Source organism: Anser brachyrhynchus (genome assembly GCF_964034855.1).
Source record: "Anser brachyrhynchus genome assembly, chromosome: 8".
NCBI classification, from domain to species: Eukaryota; Metazoa; Chordata; class Aves; order Anseriformes; family Anatidae; genus Anser; species Anser brachyrhynchus.
The window spans coordinates 7,655,444-7,675,496 of NC_137702.1; the positions used below are offsets into that span (position 1 = coordinate 7,655,444).

At 34.7% G+C, this 20,053-nt stretch overlaps 1 protein-coding gene across 3 annotated transcripts in view; it reads left to right on the forward strand.

Moving 5' to 3' along the window:
* Window positions 1–20,053, forward strand: part of LOC308199414 (BEN domain-containing protein 5) — a 923,492-nt gene that overhangs the window by 199,625 nt on the left and 703,814 nt on the right. The window lies entirely within an intron of this gene.

Consider the following 20,053-nt stretch of genomic DNA (forward strand, 5'->3'; position numbering starts at 1 on the left):
AGCAAGCTTTAAAAATGAATGTCAGATTTGTTTTAATTCAGAAACCATTTTCTTTAGCTGCATATGTAGGCTTGCTCTTTTATTTTTTTTTTTTTCCTTTTTCACACTAGAGTCATAGAAATACCTCCTCCAGATAACAGAAGGAGGCAGGTGTTATTGAGAATAATCTTTGTGAAGAAGTGGAACCATTATTAAAAATACTTTCAGATAAATGTCAGTTTTTATACTTTCTGATATTTAACTCACATTTCAACTTTTTCTTTTTTTTTCCTTCTTCCTTCCTTCTCTTCTTTCTCTCTTCCCTCCTTCCCTCCCTCCTTCCTTCCAAGTGTCTGTGCGTGAGGGAGCTCTTTGAAATGAGACAGTAGGATACAAAACAGAGCTGCTTTTGCTGTTATGCTACCAGTCCTGAAGTCCTGCACTGAGAAAGCTTTGCAGGACTTTGAATCTAAGCAGTATATTTTTCACCTGACTGTAATATTATTAGGAACAAAATCCTGTTGCATAGCCTGTGGTTGGATGCTCTTTCACCTTAGAACTTAATAGTTCTTTGGTGCTTTCCACTTGTTTATTGCACAAAATCGCATGCCATTTCATTTGCAAATATAAAGTAGATAATTTATAATAGTAAAATGCTAATAAAGTTATAATGTTCTGTTTATAAAGTAGATACCGCTTTTCCACTGGTGGAAAAACTGAAAAACACCGTGTTTAAATCAGGAAGGACTAATGAGAGCAATAGGAGAAAGCTGCTGCATTGGCAATGAAGCTGTTCTTCCCTCTCTAGATTTTCTTTCCTGTTTATCCATAATCATATATATGACAGTAATTGCATTTATAAACAATGTTTCATTTGGTGATCCCGGTGTTTTATAGATATTAATTAGTTAAGACTAATAATAACGTGAGGAGACAGGTTAGTGCTACTGTTTCTATTTTGCAAGTGAAAAATGGGGTTCACAGAGGTCATGTGATTTTCCACAAGGTTATGAAACTTATCAGTGTCAGAATCAGGGCTAAAACTTGGGACTGAGCACTGCTTCCTTAATAGTGCTCAGAGACAAATCAGCCTCAGATCTCTGTCACAAATTTGAGAAAACTTTTTTCCTGCCACAATATCTTGATTAATCGACTTCTGCTTGGCAGTATATGTGGCAGCAGTGTCTCAGACTCCCAGTATCCTGTTTTGTGAACCTTTTAAAGGTCTTCTTCATTTTGCACAGCCGTCATATCCTGTCACGGTTATTTCATGATTAAGTAGAAAGTGCATTTTGCACCTAGAGTGTGCCGAATAAAATGGGGAAATGTGAAATACAGCTGGATGAAAAAGAAAAGGTTGTACCTTGTAAACAGTACTAAAAAGAATCTTACAGGTGTGACAGATCCTGTCTTTAGATTGTCTTTAGATATTGCAGTTAGCTGTGCATCCATGCAATGAAAAATTAATAGAACATAGCCTGAAAATTTTGGAAAACAAACAAGAAATATAAGTATTTGGAAACACAGAAAGTGTTATATACCACAAAGGTAAACTTAAACAATTCAGTTCTGGTAATTTAAAATATTCTGAAAATAGAAAGCAAATTCAGAAGACACTTGGTCTAAAGAAGCAGCTGAAATTTGCAGCTGGAGTTTAAAGGAACTACCTTCCCCAAATATTTCTGCATATGTTTCTAGAAAGCTTATGGTAAATTATGCATTTTGCTGAAATTTATCTCAGTTTATATGCAGAACAAGAGGAAGAGGCAAATGAGAATGATATAATACAAGTTTCCAAATAATCTAAAAGTCTAATCTCAAAAATGGAAGACAATGTGCAGTCCTTTCAAATTTTTAAGGCATGTGTCTCTGAAATAATAGGCACTAAATTCAGAGATCCATTCTGCCTGATTTCAGAAACTCTTAGAAACATTATTTTGCATGTTACTGTCTATCTACTATACCAGCAACAGCAAATAAGTAATAGAGAGTTTTGAGAATTGTACTCTGAGTTTCCCCATTGCATCTGAAAAGTCATTTAATGCATATTTTTCTGTAATTTTGTTACATTTACAAAAAAACCTAAATTATTTAGAATGACTTGTGTCTGTGTTTTTTCCACTTTTAATTTATCAATCTTTTAGGAGGATAAAAAACAAAAAACAAACAAAAAACAAACAGGAGAGTGTGCAAAGAATGCCTTAGTTTACTGACTAGTTCATGAATAATGAGTTTTTTTTTTTTTCCTAGTAACATCTTCTTCATGGAGTTATTTATTCTTTGATACTTGTCTTTCTACTTAGTATAGATAAAAAATTAAAAACAACTTTTCCCTTGTGGATAGAAATAATAGGCTGGCATACTTAATTTTTTGCACTGTGGCACATTTAGAAACATTCTTTTCATACAGTCTTCTCTGAGAGGAGTATTGTGGTCAGTAGATATGATTTGTATTGTGAAGACGAGTTTAAAATTGATATAATATAATCTCATCACAACTGCATGTATTTTCATTAACTGGTATTTTTGTGTACTCTTTAGAAAGCCAATTTACACTGTCTGAAATTTTAATATTATTTTAAAGTCTGTATGAAAAAAGAAAGACAGTGTCAGTGGCAACTGAATGGCTAAACTAAGAATTAAAAAGAGTTAACAAAGGATCACCTGGCAGACCATAAATGCTCACTTTTGGATGCTGAATGCTGGCAGAAATCTGTGGGCAGAAATCTCAATGTACATTTGGGTGTCACTTCTCTTGGAGCCCAGAACAGCGTGAACCAAACTGCCTCACTTCTCTTGTCTAGACAAAATTTTACCTAGCTTTATTCTAGGATCTTTTCCTCAGGCCTCTTGATACTTATAGCAATGATACTCTTGAGCCTGCAGCCATACAGAATCTGTAATAAAAAGAATGAGATACTAGGTATGGCCCTGGGAATTTCCTGCACTGTAAACCAATACAGGCAGATAGGTGTAACCCTTTGAGAAAACACTTGTGGAGGCTTCTGCAAATGAATCCTACAGGCTTTGTGGCACTGCACTTAATACATCTTACCACTGGGAATACCGCTGGAACTGGTATTTTCACCCAGACTGGAAGCCACCATTTAAAGTGTAATTTTACATCCTTTTTTCTTAGTAGCACCTCGAGCTGTTTATATGTCATTGAATTAAATAATCTGTTTTCATGCTGCTGCAGATTTGCACAACACTCCATTAAATAAGTATTAAAAAAAATGTTGCCAGGTTTTGGCAGATGGGGTGAGGGAGCTGGATTTTTCATGGCTTGAAAGATGTTAGGTTGCTTTTTGACTGTAAGGTAAATTTGCTGGGTGTTTGTGCTGACATTATCCACAGTGAAATGGTTAATAATAGTAATATCAGTGAGATAACAAGTGCAGGTCACCCAGCTCAGTTGTTACCTTTACATGTTTGTAGATGAGGGAGGAAATAACAGTGTATTGGATTACATTCTGTACATATTTTTAAACTGTTGAAAGTCATAAAGGAGGAATACTTCACTGTGATCATGCTGATTTTGTAGCAAAAGGGAAGAAAAACAGAGTACTTAAATACCAATATTAGAGCAAGAACAACACACTGAGTTAACTCTAATTAAAATCAGACTGTAACACAGAGACATCCATCATTACATGTCCCTTTCATGTTTCCCTTCTCACTGCTTCTGGGTAGTTTTAGAAGGCAAAGTATAAGAAGATAATTTATGAACGTGCCCAAGTCTTGCTTTTTTGACTAAAAGTTTTGCAAAACTTCATACAATCCTGGACCACTCACATGGGACTCCCATTTACATCTTTACATTGTTTTACAGATATGACTAAACCTATCTTTTCATTAATTATGTTGTGAGCTTTTTGTGGCAGGGACCAACTCATTGCTACATCTCTGTACAGTGCTTAGCCCAGTGGGATCATTGCTTATTATTCCTATCAGAGACAGCTTAAGTCTTCTCAGCAGTGTAGGCAAAATTGAATTTTGTTGTTCCCGGGAGAGCTGACAGGGTCAGGCAGGTTTTCAAGGGGATATGGTGTAGGGGACATGGAAAGTTTTCGATGTTGGGAGTGTCGATATGTTTGAAATGATTGTGAGATGTTCAGGAATGCTGCAGAATAAGGCTGGATTATTACAAACACTCAAAACCTACATGAAGGTCATCATAGTATAGTTAATGTCCCATTTGTTTGGGCATCTTTGGCTTTGCAAAAAGCAACTCTGCAAGCAGCAAATACACAGCCTAAAATGATCAAGTAAGTATTTATTGTCCATCACACACACAAAATAGCTAGGATTTAATGAGTTTATAAACTCACTGCCTGGAAGCGTCTTTGCTACCTAGAAGTGTCTTTTCTGGTCAGCAACATCTCTGATTGAGTCAGGAAGGGAAGAGTTGCCCTCTGTGTCTTGTTGGAGCTCCTCCGTGGTGTTGCTGAGTTGCCATCTTCCACCTGCCCTGACATGGGCATGGGTACCAACAACTGATCAGCACTGGACTCTCAGCTCACACAGGACCAGAGTACTCCTAACTCAGACCGCACTGGGGCTGGGATGGTTTCTGAATGTTACCCGAGCTCAGCTGTCCCCAGCATGGGACGTATTGCAGCATCAAGTGCAGAAACAAAGGCTGTGTTATGTGGGTCAGTGAATAATGGAGTGAAACAAAGTTGGAGGAGATGGAGACTTTCCAATGTGAGAGAGTGATTTGTTTTGCATAGGAGGGCCCAACAAGCATGGCATCTTGTCCTAGTTTCTTAATACCCAGTCATGCTCCCCGAAAGTACAATGTCAAGCAGGAACTGTCAGAGGAATGTCAAAATAGAAACAGTATGGATCATAAATATAATTCTAGCATAGCTTCCAAAACCAGAACTACTCCAACTTTTTTTGTTGCTAAGAAATATCAAAGTATGAAAAATGATAAGGTGACTGCAGCAAACTGTGTTATACGTAGTCATTCAGATAGGTCACTTGATTGTGAAGGAAAATAGCATTGTCCTTCAGGATTCAACCTAGCTAAAATAATACATCTTACACCTGAATAGGATTTTATTGCCAAAAAATGTGCTAGTTCTTTTCTTCAGTTGGGGGAAAAAAAAATTACTAAAGGCTTGGTTGAAAAGCTATATTCTTCTCCATGGATACTGATATTTCAAAACAATATCAAATGTTTTTAACACTTTTTCATTCCTGCATGGTTATTTGATTACTTTCAAGAAGAAAATGAAAGTATCTTAGAAATATCTGGAAATATAAAAGGCAGAGTGTGACCAAATGGTTTGAACTTTGAAAGTGTGTTACCCTTTGCAGCTGATAACGCTAACATTAACTTAGAGGCACCAGTCTGCTTACAGACTAACAGAAAATAAGGATAAATATTTGCTTTCAGTTTTTGCCCTTTTCATAATATTCTGCATGGTATAACAAAATAGTCATTATTTATAGACATGAAACAGAAGTCTTGATAATATTTTTCTTGCAATATTACCAGCATCTCTGTTGGTCAGCCATTAAAATATGGAAATGATGAGGCCTGTCCATTGAATAATTATCATTATATCCTGCAGTAGAATGGATCTTAAAAAAAACTTTTTTTCTTTTTTTTTTGGTGTTGCTTGTTCAGTGAGAAATGCCCAATTTTTATCTTAGAATTCTTTAAGAATGAAAAAGATGATCATGATTCAAAGTTGGTTAAATGTGACTGCAGCTTCTGTCAGAATGTTTTAAAACATTTTCTGTTTCTGATGCTGTCTAAAATTGGATCTTTGCTCAAACTTGACATAATGCCTTAATTAAAGGATAGGTTACAACAAAATATTTATGACAAGTTCTTCTGTCAAAAATGTAACTCATCTGAAAACAAATCCTGATAGAGTGGAAAGAAAGGAATAAAGTTGTATTCAGTAACATGTGTTTGATTTCAGAAAAGGAAATTACCATGGCCTATAGTTTTCCATGCATGCTTCTGGAGTCTTTACCTAGGAAATATTTGATCTTGAAATCCTTTTTTCTCGATATCTTAAAATTTGTGGAATTGATATCTCATTTTATCTTGAAATACATCAAGACAAAGAGTAGCTCATTTAGTAATGCGTGTAAAGGGCTTTATGGATTTATTAAATCAAGACACATTAGAAAGTTTCAAAAATGATTGTAAATCTGATTTAAATAACATGTTCCAGCTTAGGGTAACTAAATTTAATACTCAATGCTAGTAGTAATGTGCATCTGAGAGAAAAACATGACACACTAAGTAAAATGTTTCTCTGAATGGTGTTAGAGAGTTTTCTTCCTGTGCTAGCTACCCAACAGCCTATTATCTCCCCATGTGTAGAAATTTCACAAGTTCTGTGTACCCAAACCAGTGACCTCCCCTTCTAATACAGAGATGCTCTTCACATACTGATATTCTAGCTGTCCTCATTATTTTAGCTGTCATTCCTTACTTGTTTGCTTCTATGAATGTGTCAACGAGTCCCAGGCAATCTACTTGAGCAGAATGATGCCAATAAATGAGACCTAAAACACAGCAGAATTTGTAGCAGAACATAACTTCCATGATGTAATAGCTAGCATGCTAATAGAGATGTTACTTAACAGAGAAAATGTTTTCTCTCTGATAAAAAAAAATAATTTTGGGAGGTGTCAAAAAATAGACCTTTTCAAAAGACCCCCACTCTCATCTTTTGCAAATTTGAATCTACAGTAAGTTGAAAATGTTTCGTGCTTCATAAAGGGAACTTGTGAAGAAGAAGCATTAATTTCTACCTAATATATGGGCTACATATATTAGATACAATATAATCAATATAAAATACACTTTGTAAATGCAAGACTTTTGTCTTGCTGGAGCATATTAATAGGCTATAAGGAAAAAATGGTGTACTTGAGATTTCAGGGAAACTGGATTTAATTTGTTTTTGTTCAAAATTTATATGTTTTCCCTGGAAGACTGTTCATGCCGTATTTTGTGCATGTTTGTCCTGTAGAGTGGTAGGGGCTCTGCTTTTCTTTTTGGAAATGCCTTATAAATTCAATCTTGTTGCAGTTTTTAATTTTTAGTATTTAATCGATCATATGTATGAAAAAGAATGTGCATTCTTTTCTTTTTCTCTCTCCTCTGACTTATTGTACAATATAGGCAGACATAGATCTGTTTCTACAAATTCTACACTACGAGTTGTAAGATAAAAGCATTACAATCATGTTATATAATGACACTATATAAAGATACCATAATGATACACATATCTGGATCTTACTGTTGGTATAAGAAAAATAAATGAAAGCTCTGAAAGTAAGTGAGTAGTTAATTAAATACTGTTCAAACTTCTTTGGTGAGAAGGTGATTGTCTTGATAGTGGAATTTAAACCCTTATCTCTGCTTTATGACTTTGGACATTGCTTTCTAGTTGGCAGCAAATGGGAAATTTCAGTGTAAACAGCTACAAGCAGGCAAATATTGTAGACAAACTCACTTGCTGCTGCAGTACTGTGTAAAATTTTCTGAGATATGATTAAAGTTGAAGCCTAAATGGAGATAAAACAAATAAGACTAAGCTAAATCTAAAAGGTAAAGCTGAAGAGGTTTATTTATTTTTAGGCAATGAGATTACTGTTTAAATTGCATTTCATCTCATTATGTGACTGTTGTGTCTGTTACCTCTCTTTCTGACATTAAGTTACTATATACCGCAGATTCCATTAATGACTTTTCGTAGGAGACATTTAGAACATTTTGTAGGAGAGATTATATTTATTTTTCTACCACACAAAAAGATTTAATTTCTTTTTAAACAGACCTGTGAGTTAATTTATCTGATTAAGGATTAATTATGATAACATGGTACCAATGATTAGCTATCTTCAATGTAAAATTTGAAAATATATTTCATATATAACAGAACTCTAGACTAAATATCTTGACAGCTTTTGATCTGGTATCGACTTGATATTTTGAAAGTATATTTTTGATGAAGATGGTGGCTTTATTTATTTATTTATTTTTAGGGCCACCATTAAATGGTCATATCTCTGCAAGCAAACATTGTGTTATAGGGCACATTTTGCTCACAGATGAAAGCTCTTTTTTTTCTTTTTTAATCTAAGAGAGCTAATCTTTTATACACAGTTCATGAAAGTTAAACTGACCTTTTTGTCTTTTTTTGTGGCAGTGAACTGTGCAGCTTAAACACTTATTAAACCCTTTGTAAGTGATATGACAGAATTCTGTCACAACAGTTTGAAGCATGAAAGTACATTAATGTTTATACCAGCTGAAACGATTCCTGGTTTCCCAATGAGCACTTCAGTACAGCAGACAGCTTACTTTTCATACAAATAAAAATACATATCAAGGATAGGACTTTCAAAATATTCTGACAAATGCAGTGGTTGTAACAGAATGTCATGCAAAGGCACTGAGCTGAATTTTGTCACTGTAGCCCAGATTTTATTTTTTATTTATTTTTTTCTAGAAAGTCACAGCTTTTTTTTTCTCTGTAGTTTATTTCCTTCCCTTTGTATTTACTCCTACATAATCATTCCATAATCAAATAATTATCCATTAGTACAGCTGAGGGAAACATGAGAATGCTGAGACAATAGCGAATTAGTTAATAACATCAGCAAAATCCATATTAAGTTGTCTAGTTACTTTAACACATTCTGTTTAAAAAAAAACAGAACATAGCTCTACTTGACTTACGGGAAATTAAAAGAAAAAAAAAGGTGAGGAGGAAATCTCTATGTTAATATGACCCTATTTAAATGCATCCACTTTCACCTTTTGTAAGTTCTAAATCACAGTAAGTTGCAAATATTTCCCACTTCACAGTAGGAACTTGGGAGGGAGAAACATTGATTTCTGCCTAAGACATAGCTAATGTGATCAAGAAAAAATCCTGGTGAATGTAAGCCTTTTGTCATGATATATTAAGAGACAAGGGAAAATACCAATTTTGATTTTTAGAAAGTAGAGTTGTTTTGGTTTTCTTTGAATTTAATATTAATGACAATGATGATGATATCTGATAATGATTTCTTTGGGGGTACTCCATCTAGATTTTTCAGGATTGACCATACCATCTGAGGAGGAATAGGCTTTCATTTAACTGTGTATATGTAGCCTTATGTATTGAGCTGAGCAAAGATGACATCTAATTGAAAAGAACAGCTATGTGGCTGAGAGTAATGGAGATTAATTAATGTAGTGTTATTGCTAGAGAATTGTTTGTGATAAATTTTGCAGTTATTTTGTATACAATGGGAATATGAGAGACTGGATTATAATTGTCATGGGGTTGAAGGATGTCCCAGTTTATGGTCTCTCACTATTGCATTTTTCCTCCCTAAATTGTTTTTTTCCAGACCAGATGTTTCTTCCTGTACTTAGTTTTAGTAAATGGTTTAAATACTTGACATCAAATTCTGTCAATGTGTAAGTAGGTTTAATGCTGTTTTCAGTAAATTTTTTCCCTATGCATATCAGGGCTGCAATTGGCTGGCCAAACAGGATTTGTTCAAGACAGGATTTCAACCTGGAACAATAATGCAGCTGTAGCATCTTTCCTAAGAAAATCACAGTTAATATCCTTAAATTATTCTCTTATGTCAGTTTTGATTATGTTACAAGTACTATACAGTTTGAAGCATTGGCATAATAATAATATGCTACATTCATAAAGTATTAGAATTTTTCTGTAATTAGTTCAATTTGTAATTTAAAAATATTAAGAGAGAAAAACAGCTTTTTTTTTTTTTTGAAGGGAGGAATTGCATGTAAAGGATGACTGCAGCAATATTAGTAAAAGGCAGGAAGCTATATCATTGCTAATCAATCTAGAGAGCTCTGTCTCTTACAGATGTCAATACAAAGTTAAGTGCTAAAATAATTGTAGTGTAGGCTTTCTCATAATTACTGTTGTTCATTTGGTATGTTGTGCAAAAAAAGATAAAAGAGGAATTTGCTTTGCAGTCAGCAGTCACCAATCTCTAAGGAGAAGGAAAGAAGATAGCAGAAGGCTGATAGTCATCCATCATTCCTGACAATTTCACAGCCTAGAATAACTTGACAGAGACCCAGAACAAAATGTTGTTGAGAATTGAATGCTGCTAAGCTGAGTGAATTGACTTTCTGATGTCAAAGAAGGACCTGTTTGAAGTGGCTGATGATTTTCCTTTTCTGATTTCAGAAACACTGATGTTTAAACTGCTTTGCGGTATGAATGCTCAGAGCAGATTTGGAAACTGGGGAACAGTTTTAAAACTTTCTCTAGGTATTTGTAAGGACTTTATTAGCTAATATGATTCCGGTCAGGAAGTATGTGAGTTTGATCACAATAGTAAGGAGGGTTTGAACTTTGCATCTTCTTGCTCTAGACAGTCAAGAAGCAGGCATAAGGGATCAGAATTGTTCCTAATGTGTCTCGAAACAAGACATTTTTGAAGGACGTGGCTCATGTCACTTCCATCTCTCTTTGGGGCTGTACTAGCTACTCTTCCACTATCCTCGGAAAAGTCCTTAGTAGCAGTTTGTTACTAGTCAAACTCTGTCTCTCTGCAGAATGTGGGAATGAATCAACTGTCTTTGAATGCCCATTCCCCCACACACACACTTTTTTTTTTTTTTTTTTTTTTAGTTAAAACACTCCTGTATTGTGTTTAGAATAGGTACAAAATCTTTGCATTAGAACATCAGAATGAGGTAAGTTGTGACACAGTTTCCATTTAAGTATGTAAAGGAGATATTTTTCCAGCTATTTATTTAGGAAAAAAAATGAGATTGGAAATGTTCCTAAATTATGATAATTAGACATTTATTTACCAATAAATATTGCCAGTTTTATCTGGTATTGAAAGACTAACCCTCTAAATTGCTTACAGCCATTAAAATGTAAGAACACAAACTGCAAAGCTTAAGTGGAAAAAACTCTTATTTTGTAAAAGACACTTTATATTTTAGAAGTATAAAAGAAACATATTGTAAATAGGATGTGTGGGCTAAGCATGCCATCACTGATCAATAATGTAAAAGGTTTAGTGGGTTTATTTGTAAACCTAACAGCACAGATTTAGTCAGAATGGGGTCCTGCACTGTGCATCCAGTCATTTAAATGTTAGGAACAAGGAATTTCATTAGTATGGAAAACACTCTGCTGTTACTCCCCAATCTCTTTGAATTGTTTCCCAATATATTCTTACATTTCTGTTGTGTATGCCTTTTTTTAATTATTATTATTATGCTTAGATGTATTACTAGTACCGTGCTTCATTATTAATTTAACTTCACTATAAATTGGAATAAGGAACAGATATTTTGAAAATGCTTTGATTCCTAGTAATGGTGTTATAGCTACTATATTTATGATCACGTAGTTATAGCCAATATAAAAAAGTTACAGTATGAAACCTACTAGTCTACTACATTTTGCCCTTCTTTCTAGTATCCTTAAAAATATAATGTATGATGCCTAATAGACTGAGGCATAGTTCTAGTATTTTATGGCTTCTCTTACAAGATTAAAGCAGCACTGAGAGATATAAAGAAGAAATTTGGTGAGCCAGTTTTATTGTATCTTGGTGCTAGAATTAAAACACAAAAATGTTATGTACCACAGTGTTGTCCTATTTCTTCTCCCTTCCCTTTCCCTCATCACATGAGAGAAAAAAGCCTGAACTTTCATAACAGTTAAAGACTCTCCCATTTGAAGTTTAGGACAATTTTATTCTGTATTTCTCTAGAAGTCTTACCTAATCAATACAGTACATCCAAGAAGATGTTTCTAGGGATAAAACAGCTGTCATTGTCATATTCTAATCAGAAGCTACTTCAAATGATATCAAATATTTTGTCTGTATTTCTTAGTGAAGCTTTTATTTACCAATAATTCAGATATGAGAGCTTCACTGAAGAGTTTTCTATATACAATTTACTGACAGTTATGTTTTAACTGGGTAGTTATGTGCATTACTGTGGTGTAGGAATGTGCAGGGACTTTTTCTCAGGGACTAAATGTTTCAATGAATGGACATATCTGAACTATTATATAGATTTTGAAAAAGAATATTTGAAATTTTAATAATTCATTCTTTATTTTTTAGTTTCAGGTTGTAAAACAAAAGTTTGTTTGCAGACTGCAGATTCTACAAATGCTTTTCAAGTTATCTGAAGTTGTCATTTGTCCAACAAAGATATTTTGTTTGAGATATTCATCATTTTGTGACGTTTGTATTTTGTTTACACTGCTCCAGTATTTCACTTCTGGGACTAAAAGTTGCTTTTGAGGTTTAGGCACACTGCAGGATGCCAAAAAAGCATCAGATTCTTCTGTATTTGAAAGCTTTTGGGCCATCAAGAGATCAAAAGCTGCCAGAATCAAACCTGAGATCTGCCATTATAAATAAGGCACTGACAATTTTTATTGTGAGAGGTCGTCCCCTGGGTGAAAGAAATGAATTGCCCTGTTTTTTTTTTTTTTATAAGAAAAATCTGTATATGCAATGATATATTTCTTTGAGAAACTTTATGTGTAATACATGGAAATCCGTCTTGACATATTCTGATGCTAAAATAACCATTTTAGCTTACTTATACATCTATCAAGATAAAAATAAATCTTAAAATCCAGTTGTAGTCAGCAATATGAAATTCTTTGGACAACAGCTGCCCTGCTTTTGAACTATAATTTATTCTGTTAATCTTGTATTTATATATGGAAGTTTATGAAATGCAAAGATTTTTTTTTAATTTATTTTTTTACAAACACCGAACTTTAAAAATTTATCAGACCATTTTAAGACTGTTTCTCAGGATTACATTCAATGAAGATATAAATGATCATCATTAAAAAAAAAATCTAATAATTAATACAAGTCTTAACAAAAGGGAATAAATACAGTAATTTAACATATTTACCATTGATTATATTTGTAATACATATGATCAAAACCCTGAAACAATTTACAGAAGTCTTCATGTATGAATATTTATATATGAATGTCTTTGAATTGTTATGTTTGTTTGCAGTTGGTAAGGACATAATGCAAAACTACTATAGTTACCACCTTAAAACTTAGCAATAAGATTATAGAAGCAAATGTCTATACCAATGTTATTTCAAAATGATCTATAAGAATTATTCAATAAAGATGTTCCTTATATGTATAATTCTGCTTTATTTTCACTGTTTTTTTCATATTTTTAATAAGTTTTAGAATTGTCAGTATTCTAGTAAAATATCGTGTAATCTTGTTTAAATAAAAAAGTTACAAATTTGGACAAAATTTTAATCAATCCTGTAAGTTTTTGTTTGTTTGTTTTGTTCAATAAGCTTTTTTTTTTTTTTTTTCCCAGCCAGTTACTTAGGAAAAAACATCTATAAACATGAGCTGTGATACACAATGTGAGAAAAGTAATTGTTCTCTCTGAAAGAGGGTACCTGATTGCCATATATTTTTAGAAGGTGGGCAGTGTTTAGTAGGGAACAAACCTCATGGTCACATTTTTATCAGTGTTTCATAAAAGTTGCCATGGTACAGACAAAAAACCATACAATTACTATTAAACTGCCTTTATACATAAAGACAGCCCACGCTACTTGTTATGAATGGATTATTTATACACAGATACTACTCTGAGCTTGTTGTGTGTTCAGATTCTGCAAGTTGTGCTGAATTGTCACCTGAAGAAAGAAGGTCCGTGTTTCAGGGAGTCTTTGGTGGCAAAGTGGGTACTCAGTGCTATCACAGAGAGTGAATGACTCAGCTTTCCCACACTGGGGATCACAGCAGCTGGGGTGAACACAGACTGTTAAGATTGCTTTGATTTGTGCCAAGGAAATCCCTAATGATCTGGAACTAGGGCAGAACTAAACTGTGTATTTTACCCTCTTGAGACACACCACGTTCTCCTCTTGCAGCTGACACCCCAAATCTGAATCACCACTTTATTTCTTACAGTCATATTTACATCTTGAATCTTCATTCCTGGAGTATCTAAAATTCCAGTTGACATCAGTGTCAAGTGTGTAAGGAGCAGAGAAAAGTGTTCTCCCAGGTGATAGGTATTTGTGTTTTGTTGACAGAGCACTTGCCAAATCTTGTAGAAAACTCTTCATTATTTTTGAAGCTCATATTACTATTTTCTATTTGTTGAAGTCTTCTAGCCATACCACTGCATACACTTACTTTTATTCATATTTTTCTGCCTCTTTTGTGATAAGTGGATTCCTCCTTCTCCCTATGCTTGGCCACCAAAGTAGTTTTGCAGATTTTTGACTTTCTGATACATAGTTATAGGCTGGCTCTTGGTGCGCGCCATTAGTGATATGATAACTATAGATAAAAGTCAAATCAAAGGAAGACTTGTCGTATACATTGGACTTAAAAAAAAAAAAAGTCCATGTAAACTGCATTAGCATTCGGGGATAACATGGTTAGATTTTTAGTCAGTTCTGGAAAAGTAAAGGTGGTCAGCTGTAGTTCCCAAAGGAATTGAGAAATGTCTCAGATTTCTAGTCAAAAATACTTTTGCTAATGTGATGTTGATAGTCTGTATCTTCCGCTGTTATGATTTTTAACCTCTAGGAAATATTAAAGGAAATATTTTTAAATATTGTTTCCAAAAAAACTCCTCTAAGTCTTTTCCAGCAGTCCGGGATTGAAAAACATAAAGTGTGAAAGGTCTTTTGCATTACTATGGCTAATATTGAGATATGATATTAAGATACTATGTTATGAAGAAATATTATCAATTTTTTAACATTTCCTCAGAAGGAATTTCAGCAACTTTCCATATTACATCAAATGGGCATATTAACAAGTGTAGATTTTAGATGTTAACATGCACAGAGCATTTGTGGTAGCCTTATAACTATAATCTGCTGCAACTGTTTTGCAGAAGAATAAGAATAGAGATGATATTTGATCTACCAAGAGGACACTTTGAAACAGATTTTTACAATAGCTTTTGGAAGTGAGTGGAGGTAAAATCAAATCTGTAAGATATTGAAAGGGGCTTTGGTCAAATATGATGTGATTTCTTCCGAGAAGATGTTCAGCACTGTACCATGTTCATCTCTTTTTGGAGACTCATTTTTGGTGGAAATTTACCAGAATTTGTGCTGAGACTTGCTCAGTATCTAAGCAATGTTTTTGATAACTTAATATAATGGTTAGAGCAAAGTACTTCAAAGCCAATAAATATGAGTGATCCACTCTCAAATTCCTTTTATTCATACAACATTTCAGATTGACTTACATAAACTACCCAAACAATATTACATTTAAAGTTGATCTTTAAGAGTAATAAAAATGTCTCTGAATCCCAAAGCTGCAGAAATGTCACTTCCAATCTACAGTGATTAGCTGCAAAGTATAAATTGTGCCTATGGGGTTTTGGTAAATCCAGCATCTTTTTCCCGTATTGTTAGACTGTCTTAAATCCTGAATCAGAAATCCACCCTTATTCAGGAAGGAAGTATGAGTGTTTACTTAACTTGAAGTCTCCAGGAATGCTTAAAAGTGTGGCTAAGTATATATATTTGAGAGCTTTTCTGAATATGAATGTACTTTAATCCACGTTCAAAGCTCAGTCAGGACAAAATGTAAGTTTTATCTATGGCATTTAAAAAAAAAGGACCAAGTGGCTGGACTGCAGTTATACTGCATGCCCCAAGAATAATAGTTATCTTTGTTTTGGTGCAGTTCTTGTATGTTTCTTTGTTTGCTTGTTTTCCCCTTGAAGGTGGGGCTAGTGCCAGAGAGGAAAGACATTTTTGTTATGCAATTGCAGCACAGGGCACATGACTTCGGACTCTGAACTCATGTTCAAATCCTCCCACTTTTGTTTAGCTATTCTCCTGTTCGTGACGTTGCCAAAACAATTTTTTTAACAGACTGCAAATCACCTTTGCAAATGGACAGAGACCATCATTTGAATCCAACAGCTGGCATTTCAGCTTCAGAATGGGATTTTCAAAGCCAGGAGGACATTTTAAATATCCCCTTACTGTTATGGTTAGTTAAGTGAGCTGTGAGGTCTTATTCTAAATGTCAAATAGACAGGTACATGAAAATAGCAGGGATTAGATCAGATTTCCTTCTACTTAGCCCTGTACAAAACTTTGAATAGTCTGTTACTACAAAAGCTGGACACTTAGGGTAGTTTAAGTAGTGAAAATTGAAAATACAAGAAATCATGTACTGAAGTACTTTAGTAATCAAGCAATTTTTCAACTCAATACCACAAGCTACTAGTTGTTGATGTTAAAATTACAACATATACTAACATATCGATTACGTTTTCTTATAGAAATAGGTGTACGTGTAAATGTTGCAACATTGCAAAAGGATTCAGCCAGAAAGAGAACAACAAAAAAAAGTATTTTAACTTTGCTGTAAGAATAACAAGGATTATTAATTTTATGAAAGAAAACAAGAGGTTAAATGTCATAACAATATCCTAACACACTTTTTTCTTTTTTCTTTCGGTGGCACTGCAGCTTCTCCAGTAAAGATCCCATTCCAGTTCTGTCTCAATATAAGAAAACCACACAATATGAGGAAACCTTTAGTCCATTACTATTCACAACCACGCATGGCAGAACATAGAAGGTTCAAAGGTTTCATTGTAATAGCAATCAAAACACTTGAATTAAAAAGAAGAGAAAACCAAGGACCTCTGTGAATAACCTGGACACAAAGCCCATCTGTGCTTAGTTTCTGGAGAAGTAAATAGAGAGGTTTTATACATTTGCAAGGCTAGGATCCCAGTAACCTAACCACTGTCAGTAGTAACAAGTAGTTGTAGACATCAAAATGTCTGTTTTTGCAACCCTTCAGAGAACACTGAGGCAAATATATGTTGCTGGTTTTGAGCTCTCCCATATATTCTGTCTTTCAGCTTTCTATGTTTTGTTATGTCCTTCTTTTCCACCACAGGTTTTTCCCACAAGCTCCAGACAAACAATATCTTTTAACTGTGAAAAATATCAGCTGCAAAAATCCAAAGTAAACAATTGCTGGAAAAGCTTCATCCAAATCTCTCTCTTAACAGGGCTTTCTTTATCTTCCTTTTGCTTCTTGTAAGGACTCACACGTGAAAAGAATTTTCACTCCCATCTTTCAGCCTGGGTATCAGACAGATTTCTGCCTTTGTGTTTGCATGCTATTTAAATTGCGATTATTACCTTCTGTGTTTTCAGGGGTTGAGCAAAATCATGATCCATACAAATATTGCTACCTCTCTGTCATTGTTAGTGCCACTCTCACCTGCTGTCTTAAAGTATTTCCGTGGGAGTGTCAGTTGTGAGCACTCCACCTGCATGCTTTGAGTAGTTACGGCTGTTTGGTTATCTATCACAAATGGCTAATTTGTTGATAAGTGTATCTCTTGTCCATAAGAGAGGCTTTAATTCTGGATCATAGGCTGACTGTTGCGCTTCATGAATGGCCTAGAAATATTGAAAAGAACAGGTGATCAGAACACTCCCATGAGTAAGTGCTTTCCACTTCATTCTCCAGTCTACAGTAGCACACCTTATACCTGTGCTCATAGGCATTTATTTATTTATTTATTTATTTTAAAAACAGTGGTTCCCTATAACCATGACGCAGTGGCTATTTCTGCTCCTGTTCCCTTTTTCCAGACTGGTCTTGTTGTTTTGAAGCCTCTTGTGAAAATTGTGAAAATATTTTTGTGAAAATATTTTATTGATAGCATTGTCCTTTTTTTTTTTTTTTTTTTTTAATCACTAAAAGTATTTAATTATTATTTTAAAATCCTAGCAAACTTTGTGGAATTTCTTCTCACTGGATAAAAATTTCTACTAGGAAAAGGAAAACTTAAGTCTTTTCAGGTGCTTCCTCTTGAGGGATGTAAGGTATCAGCAAATTTTGCAAACATGTTCCAGAACAGCCAGCTGTTACTATCCACCTGCAGCCATAATATTGACTGAAAAGAGTATGGAACCTAAACACAGATAGCTTCTGTAATTATGTAGAAAGAGTTTAATACATGACTATACTTCAAATGTCATCTGTCAATGGGTGCTACATGGCATGGAATACATTAGGAAATAAGATAGCGGGTTTAGAAAGTCTCAGTGAAAGACCGCCCACTGTTTCCTTATTTTCTATTTCAACTGATTCCTAAAAATACCCATATATACTGAGAAAGTCAATGACAAGACCAACAGGGCTCAGGTGTCCAGTCAAATATCAGATAAAAAGTTGATTACATATTCCTGCAGCACTACAATTTGCTAGAAATGTAACTAGAAGTAGTTCTTTGTCTAAAGATTGTGCATATATGAAAAGAGAAGAAAATGAAAAGTATTTTTTTTCTCTCAGAGCTGATTAAATAAAGATACCTTATTTTTATTTTTTATTTTTTTTCACATATTTTGGCCTTTTGTTAAAAAAAAAAAAAGAGTGGAAGAAGTTTGGAAAGAAGCTTTCAACTTCAAATCTGTTTTCAGTACCTCTGTAGCCTGGTTATATGCCCTATTGTTGTGGTTTAACCCGGCCGGCAGCTAAACACCACACAGCTGTTCGCTCACCCTCCCCCCTCCCTCTCTGGGATGGGGGAGAGAAACGGGAAAGTGAAGCTGGTGAGTTGAGATAAAGACAGTTTATTAAGACAGGAATATAATAATAACAATAATAATAATAATAGTGATAATGATAATCGTATTAATAATAATAATGTGTAAGAAAACAAGTGATGCACAATGCAATTGCTCACCACCCGCTGACCGATGCCCAGCCTATCCCCGAGCAGCCGACCCCCCACCCCGGCCAGCCACCCCTATATATTGTTTAGCATGACGCCAGATGGTATGGAATACCCCTTTGGCCAGTTTGGGTCAGCTGTCCTGGGTCTGTCCCCTCCCAGCTCCTGCTGCACCCCCAGCCTGCTCGCTGGCAGGACAGAGCGAGAAGCCGAAAAGTCCTTGGCCTGGTGTAAACACTGCTCTGCAACAATTAAAACATCAGCATGTTATCAGCGCTCTTCTCATCCTAATCCAAAACATAGCACCCTACCAGCTACTAGGAGGGAAAATTAACTCTGTCCTAACTGGAACCAGGACACCTATCAAGGCCCTTACTATTTTCTTTTTGATGAATCAACATGATGCAATGTATGTCTTGTGACAGAATTGCAATTTTTTCAGAGATTTTGGCTCAAGGGAGCAAACAACCCAAGTTGGTCTAATCACACCACTGCTGGCTTTCTAAATAGACATTTTTGAGTTTTCAGCTGAAAGCTTCAGATTATCGATGTTCAGATGAAAGTAAAAACATTACTAGAAAGATGACTTCTGTTGCTGGGGAAGGGTGCTGAATAAAAAATTTGCCATTTTCCTAAGATATGTTGAATGGTGACTCACTTCATCACTTTGAGTGACTCTTGCCCTCTTGCCCAATATTTAGGTTTGACATACCATGCAGAGAAGCCAGATTAGGGGTATATAACACTAAATAAACACACAGAATAACACTAAACAGGGAAGAGGAATTTCTCCTGAGATCCCTTTGAAAGCTTTCTGATAGAAGATGACCATCTGCACAACATCCTCTTCCCCAGACCTAGATGAGGTAAGACTAATATGAACAGTGACATTATGCATGTGAATTACTTCCATATACAGGTGTTATATTTGTGTGTGTGTGTTATAACGAATATCTGAAATACACAAATACAATGATAAGCAAATTTTATATTTGTCAGAACAGTATATCAAAGGTTTTACTGCAGTAAAATCCTTTGAGTCTTATTTTCATGTTGCTCTTTGTAACATAGCATTTCTCTAAGTAACTAAATGAGGACCTCTACCAAAGGAAAAAATCCTATAATTCACAATCTGTAAGCCATTTTCTGCCTCACTTTCATAAGACTGTGTTATTTTACAAGGACTTGACAATTTCCAGTTAACAAGACACAGGTGCAACTGATTAGTGAGTCTGGTGGAGCTCTAGATGGTCCCTAACATCCTCCCTCAGTAGGTGAGTATTTATTTTCTCCTTCTCAGAACCAGCAGGTTTTGAAGACTCCTTA